Raw genomic sequence first — 6,874 nt, 5'->3', positions numbered from 1 at the left:
TACTCATTCATACAACAGCATCTTTACATTTCGTTTTCTGACTCGGCAGTCGAGCGCAGAACATTATAATACATCCGCAATAATCTTTATTTACAGATCGTATCAAATCTAATTAAATCCTTTATTACACATCAAGGGGTTGGGGGGATTGGTGGTATCCGAAAATAGGGGATTGTACTCTGTATATGGTCGAGGCGCAAGAGCGGGAGGCTCTCCTTCTCCATTTCCTTAACCGGAGGGTCTGCACTATGATGCAGAGAACTGCAATCACCAAAAGTGATTCAATGACATACGAAAGTGAGTACCAGTTCATGAATTTTGTGCACCAGGTCTGGTTCTTGCTGTTCATTACTGGGCTTTGAGAAGTCGGTGTGTGGTAAACATTAACGGCGGGGGTCATATGGGAAAAATGGTTTGCGTCCGCGCACAAAAATACAAAAACAGTAACTAAAAGCATGTAGTTCTTCACCGTGGTCTTCTTCCTTCTCTTCCTTCTGTCCTTTGTATTGCTGATCTTGCTCTGATCCTTCCTTCGAACGTTCGAAAGCTAAGGGATCAAGCACAGTATCTGTCAATAATTCGTTTAATACCTGTAATGTTAGTGTATCTGTCCTCTCATTCCAATTGCCCCTTAAATGAATGGCCAAGTCACACCCTGTGACTCCCCTCATTTTTTTTTTTCAAAAGCGAATTTGGGACCAGACATACACCTAACAACTTTGCCACTGCGAGCCGTCTCGCAGGTTTTGTGATTTACCATCCGAATGTTCCTGAATGTAAATAGCATGTGGGATGGCTGCCTAAGGGCTACCTTAAACAAAAATGGAACCAAAGTTTAGAAATGAAAGGTCGAATGAGTTGCGTATGGGCCGCGACAGGTAAGAGTTGAATGGGATCCCCGGGTAGGGCATGCTGTGCTGTACCCGAGCTTAGCTGACCAAAGGGGGGTCCTCAGACAGGGCGGGTCCTCAATGCCGTTTCTCCACTGCCTGAGCAACCTGAAATGAACGGGCAAGAATGTAGTCATATGGAATTGCAGCCTCTATTCCCAGAATAGAGGGGCACTTAAAAAAGGAGAGGAGCCAAGATGCTCCTTGTGAAAAAGTTGAGCTGGGCTCCAGACATTTCAGATGTGTCAAGTTCTCAGAAATACCTGCGGACAAACTAACGTGCATGTGAGATGGTCACAAGCTTTTTGGCTGAAAAGCAAATGGCCGATCTCCAAATCAAACATTTAACATACAAACAAACAAACATCCGTGCAGGTTCCATCAGAAAGGACATCGCTTCTCTCAAGCGGTTCCTCTTTTTACATCATCTGGACACCTCACTTCTCCTCATGCTCTGCGAACAGGGTCGCAAAGCGGTTGCCGTGTCGGGAGTCAGGCATCAAGTCATCCTCTTCACCCGGGTCCCATACCCTTGTATGGATCAGGCATGCAATCTTTGCATTGTGTGACCGGGGGTCACTCTCGTCATTGCGGACAAGTCTCCAAGAATTGTCCCTGTGCCAAACCGTGGGGTCTAAAATTGAAGGAGCGTTGTCGGGGTCGTCAGTGTTGGGCGGTGGGTGTAGGTGTGGGTTCCGGATTTTTAATGTAGGTGATCTCCATGTGGTCACTGGAGTTGGGGTCGTAGTCGCTGAAGTGGGGGCTGTAGGGTGGAGTGCTGTGGCTGTCCTCAGTTTCACTGTCACTGTCTCTGCTGTGGCAGCTTGTGGGCGTTCCGGGGCGTGGTCTGAAGTCAGTGGGCGGAGTCGGGGTCTAGTCCGATGAGGAACTGGTCTGTGAGGGGGAGGGTGGAAATGTGTCTCTTGCGGGCGGGGCGAGGTGTTCTGCTGCATAGAGCAGGACATGGTGTGAGTGGTTTGACTGTGTTCCATAAGCCTTTAGTTGGTTAATATGAAACCACGCAGTCTTACCGTTGGGGTACTTTATCCTATATACCGTGGGGCTGATTTTGTCCGAAATTGAGTATGGGCCGGAAAATATAGGAGCCAAAAACGTGCTGGGGTTATAAACAGATAGCATAACCTGTTGCCCAACCTGAAATTCAGTGGGGTGTACATTCTTGTTGAAACAGGCCCTGCTCTGTTTCCGTCTTTTCCCCAATGTTACTGCGGCTGCTAACTGAGCAGACCTCACAGTTTCAACTAATTCTGACTGTTTTCTCATGTGTGAGGGCCGTCACTTCTGGGCTGGTCATGTCCAGTCCTAAAAAGAATTCTGATCCTTTCATAGGGCGTCCGGTCATGAGTGCGTGTGGGGTGAAACCTGTAGATGATGAAACTGTATTTCGGATGAACATTAGTGCGAATGGGAGCGCTGAATCCCAAGTCAAATTGTTCTCCTGTACCATCTTCCTAAGGGTCGATTTTAGGGTCCGATTCATGCATTCTACTATCCCGCTTGACTGGGGGTGATACGCAATGTGGAAATTCTGTTTTATGCCGAATATTGTCAGGACGTTCTTCATGACCCATCCTGTAAAGTGGGATCCCTGATCTGACTCTATACTTCTGGGGAGACCCCATCTCGTAAAGATGTGGTGGGTCAGGATCTTTGCAGTTGTCTTTGCTGTGTTGGTGCGTGAAGGGAATGCCTCTACCCATTTGGTAAAGGTATCTATGACCACCAGAACATATTTATAGCCATTCCTGCAAGGGGGCAATGGTCCTATAAAATCGATCTGGAGGTTTGTCCAGGGGCCATTAACGGGGCGAGTGTGGCTGAGTTGTGCCTTCTTTGAATACCTCTCCGGGTTATTCTGCGCACAAATTAAACAATTCTCTATATAGTGGGTAACATCTTGTCTTAAGTGTGGTGATATGATTTGCATACCTGTCTGCCATTGGGGCAGAACACCGGCTTACTGGTGGGACATTGGGATCCGGGAGATTGGAGTTGAGAGATTGGGAGCAGGGAGATTGGGAGCCGGGAGATTGGGAGCCGGGAGATTGGGAGCCGGGAGATTGGGAGGAGAGAGATTGGGAGCCGGGAGATTGGGAGACGGGAGATTGGGAGCCGGGAGATTGGGAGCAGAGAGATTGGGAGCCGGGAGATTGGGAGCAGAGAGATTGGGAGCAGAGAGATTGGGAGCCGGGGGATTGGGAGCCGGGAGATTGGGAGCAGAGAGATTGGGAGCAGAGAGATTGGGAGCCAGGAGTTTGGGAGCTGAGAGTTTGGGATCTGGGAGATTGGGAGCCGGGAGATTGGGAGCCGGGAGATTGGGAGGCAGGTGATTGGGAGCAGAGAGTTTGGGAGCCAGGAGATTGGGAGCAAAGAGATTGGGAGCCGGGAGATTGTTAGCTGGGAGATTGGGAGGAGAGAGAATGGGAGCAGAGATATTGGGAGGAGACAGATTGGGAGCCGGGAAATTGGGAGGAGAGAGATTGGGAGGAGAGAGATTGGGAGGAGAGAGATTGGGAGCCGGGAGATTGGGAGGAGAAAGATTGGGAGCAGAGAGATTGGGAGCCGGGAGATTGGGAGCAGAGAGATTGGGAGCCGGGAGATTGGGAGGAGAGAGAGTGGGAGCAGAGAGATTGGGAGCCGGGAGATTGGAAGCACAGAGATTGGGAGCAGGGGGATTGGCAGGTGAGAGATTGGGAGCCGGAATATTGGGAGCCGGGAGATTGGGAACCGGGGGATTGGGAGCCGGGAGATTGGGAGGAGAAAGATTGGGAGCTGGGAGATTGGGAGGAGAGAGATTGGGTGCCGGTAGGTTGGGAGCAGAGAGATTGGGAGCCGGGAGTTTGGGAGCCGGGAGATTGGGAGCAGAGAAATTGGGAGCCGGGAGATTGGGAGCCGGGAGTTTGGGAGGAGGGAGATTGGGAGGAGAGAGATTGGGAGCCGGGAGATTGGGAGCCGGGAGATTGGGAGGAGAGAGTTTGGGAGGAGAGAGATTGGGAGCCAGGAGATTGGAGCCGGGAGATTGGGAGGAGAGAGATTGGGAGCCGGGAGATTAGGAGCTGGGAGATAGGGAGTAGAGAGATTGGGAGCCGGTAGATTGGGAGCCGGGAGATTGGGAGCCGGGAGATTGGGAGCCGGGAGATTGGGAGCACAGAGATTGGGAACCAGAGATTGGGAGGAGAGAGATTGGGAGCAGAGAGATTGGGAGCAGAGAGATTGGGTGCCGGGAGGTTGGGAGCAGAGAGATTGGGAGCCGGGAGATTGGGAGCAGGGAGATTGGGAGCCGGGAGATTGGGAGCCGGGAGGTTGGGAGCTGGGAGATTGGGAGGAGAGAGATTGGGTGCCGGGAGATTGGGAGCCGGGAGTTTGGGAGCCGGGAGATTGGGAGCAGAGAAATTGGGAGCCGGGAGATTGGGAGCCGGGAGTTTGGGAGGAGACAGATTGGGAGGAGAGAGATTGGGAGCCGGTAGATTGGGAGCCGGGAGATTGGGAGGAGAGAGTTTGGGAGGAGAGAAATTGGGAGCCAGGAGATTGGAGCCGGGAGATTGGGAGGAGAGAGATTGGGAGCCGGGAGATTAGGAGCTGGGAGATAGGGAGTAGAGAGATTGGGAGCCGGTAGATTGGGAGGGAGATTGGGAGCCGGGAGATTGGGATCCGGGAGATTGGGAGCACAGAGATTGGGAACCAAGAGATTGGGAGGAGAGAGATTGGGAGCAGAGAGATTGGGAGCAGAGAGATTGGGTGCCGGGAGGTTGGGAGCAGAGAGATTGGGAGCCGGGAGATTGGGAGCAGGGAGATTGGGAGCCGGGAGATTGGGAGCCGGGAGGTTGGGAGCCGGGAGATTGGGAGGAGAGAGATTGGGAGCCGGGAGATTGGGAGCCGGAGATTGGGAGCCGGGAGATTGGGAGCAGAGAGATTTGGGAGCCGGGAGATTGGGAGCCGGGAGATTGGGAGGCGGGAGATTGGGAGCAGGGAGATTGGGAGGAGAGAGATTGGGAGGAGAGAGATTGGGAGCCGGGAGATTGGGAGCCGGGAGATTGGGAGCCGGGAGATTGGGAGCCGGGAGATTGGGAGGAGAGAGATTGGGAGGAGAGTAATTGGGAGCCGGGAGATTGGGAGCCGGGAGATTGGGAGGAGAGAGATTTGGAGCCGGGAGATTAGGAGGAGTGAGATTGGGAGGAGAGATTTGGGAGCCGGAGATTGGGAGCCGGGAGATTGGGAGCCGGGAGATTGGGAGCAGAGAGATCGTTAGCCGGGAGATTGGGAGCAGAGAGATTGGGTGCCGGGAGGTTGGGAGCAGAGAGATTGGGAGTGGGAGATTGGGAGGAGAAAGATTGGGAGGCGGACGATTGGGAGAAGGGAGATTGGGATTAGAGAGATTGGGAGCCGGTAGATTGGGAGACGGGAGATTGGGAGCCGGGAGATTGGGAGACGGGAGATTGGGAGCCGGGAGATTGGGAGACGGGAGATTGGGAGCCGGGAGATTGGAGCCGGGAGATTTGGGGGAGAGAGATTGGGAGGAGAGTAATTGGGAGTCGGAGATTGGGAGCCGGGAGATTGGGAGGAGTGAGATTGGGAGCCGGGAGATTGGGAGGAGAGAGATTGGGAGCCGGGTGATTGGGAGCCGGGAGACTGGGAGCAGAGAGATCGGGAGCCGGGAGATTGGGAGGAGAGAGATTGGGAGCCGGGAGATTGGGAGCCGGGAGGTTGGGAGCAGAGAGATTTGGAGAAGGGATATTGGGATTAGAGAGATTGGGAACCGGTAGATTGGGAGAAGGGAGATTGGGAGGAGAGAGATTGGGATCCGGGAGATTGGGAGCACAGAGTTTGGGAACCGGGAGATTGGGAGGAGAGAGATTGGGAGCCGGGAGATTGGGAGCCGTAAGATTGGGAGCCGGGAGATTGGGATCCGGAAGATTGGGAGCCGGAAGATTGGGAACCGGGAGATTGGGAGCCGGGAGATTGGGAGCCGGAAGATTGGACCGGGGGAATGGGAGCCGTAAGATTGGGAGCCGGGAGATTGGGATCCGGATGATTGGGAGCCGGAAGATTGGGAGCCGGGAGATTGGGAGCCGGGAGATTGGGAGCCGGGAGATTGGGAGCTCAGAGATTGGGAGGAGAGAGATTGGGAGCCGGGATATTGGGAGCTGTGCGATTGGCAGGAGAGAGATTGGGACCTGGGAGATTGGGACCCGGGAGATTGGGAGCCGGGAGTTTGGGAGCAGAGAGATTGGGAGCCGGGAGATTGGGAGCCGGAAGATTGGGAGCCGGGGGAATGGGAGCCGTAAGATTGGGAGCCGGGAGATTGGGATCCGGATGATTGGGAGCCGGAAGATTGGGAGCCGGGAGATTGGGAGCCGGGAAATTGGGGACCGGGAGATTGGGAGCTCAGAGATTGGGAGGAGAGAGATTGGGAGCCGGGATATTGGGAGCTGTGCGATTGGCAGGAGAGAGATTGGGACCTGGGAGATTGGGACCCGGGAGATTCGGAGCAGAGAAATTGGGAGGAGCGAGATTGGGAGCCGGGAGATAGGGAGGCGAGAGATCGGGAGCCTCATGATTGGGAGCCGGGAGATTGGGAGCCGGGAGATTGGGAGCCGGGAGATTGGGAGGAGAGAGATTTGGAGCCGGGGGATTAGGAGGAGTGAGATTGGGAGGAGAGATATTGGGAGCCGGGAGATTGGGAGCCGGGAGTTTGGGAGCCAGGAGATTGGGAAGAGAGAGCTTGGGAGACGGGTGATTGGGAGCCGGGAGATTGGGAGCCGGGAGATTGGGAGCCGGGAGATTGGGAGCTGGGAGTTTGGGAGCAGAGAGATTGGGAGGACAGAGATTGGGAGCTGGCAGATTGGGAGCCGGGAGATTGGGAGCTGGGAGATTAGGAGGAGAGAGATTGGGAGGACAGAGATTGGGAGCCGGGAGATTGGGAGCCGGGAGATTGGGAGCCGGGAGATTGGGAGGAGAGAGAT

The sequence above is a fragment of the Scyliorhinus canicula genome, chromosome 5 (genome assembly GCF_902713615.1).
Source record: "Scyliorhinus canicula chromosome 5, sScyCan1.1, whole genome shotgun sequence".
NCBI classification, from domain to species: Eukaryota; Metazoa; Chordata; class Chondrichthyes; order Carcharhiniformes; family Scyliorhinidae; genus Scyliorhinus; species Scyliorhinus canicula.
This window is presented reverse-complemented; position numbering follows the sequence as displayed.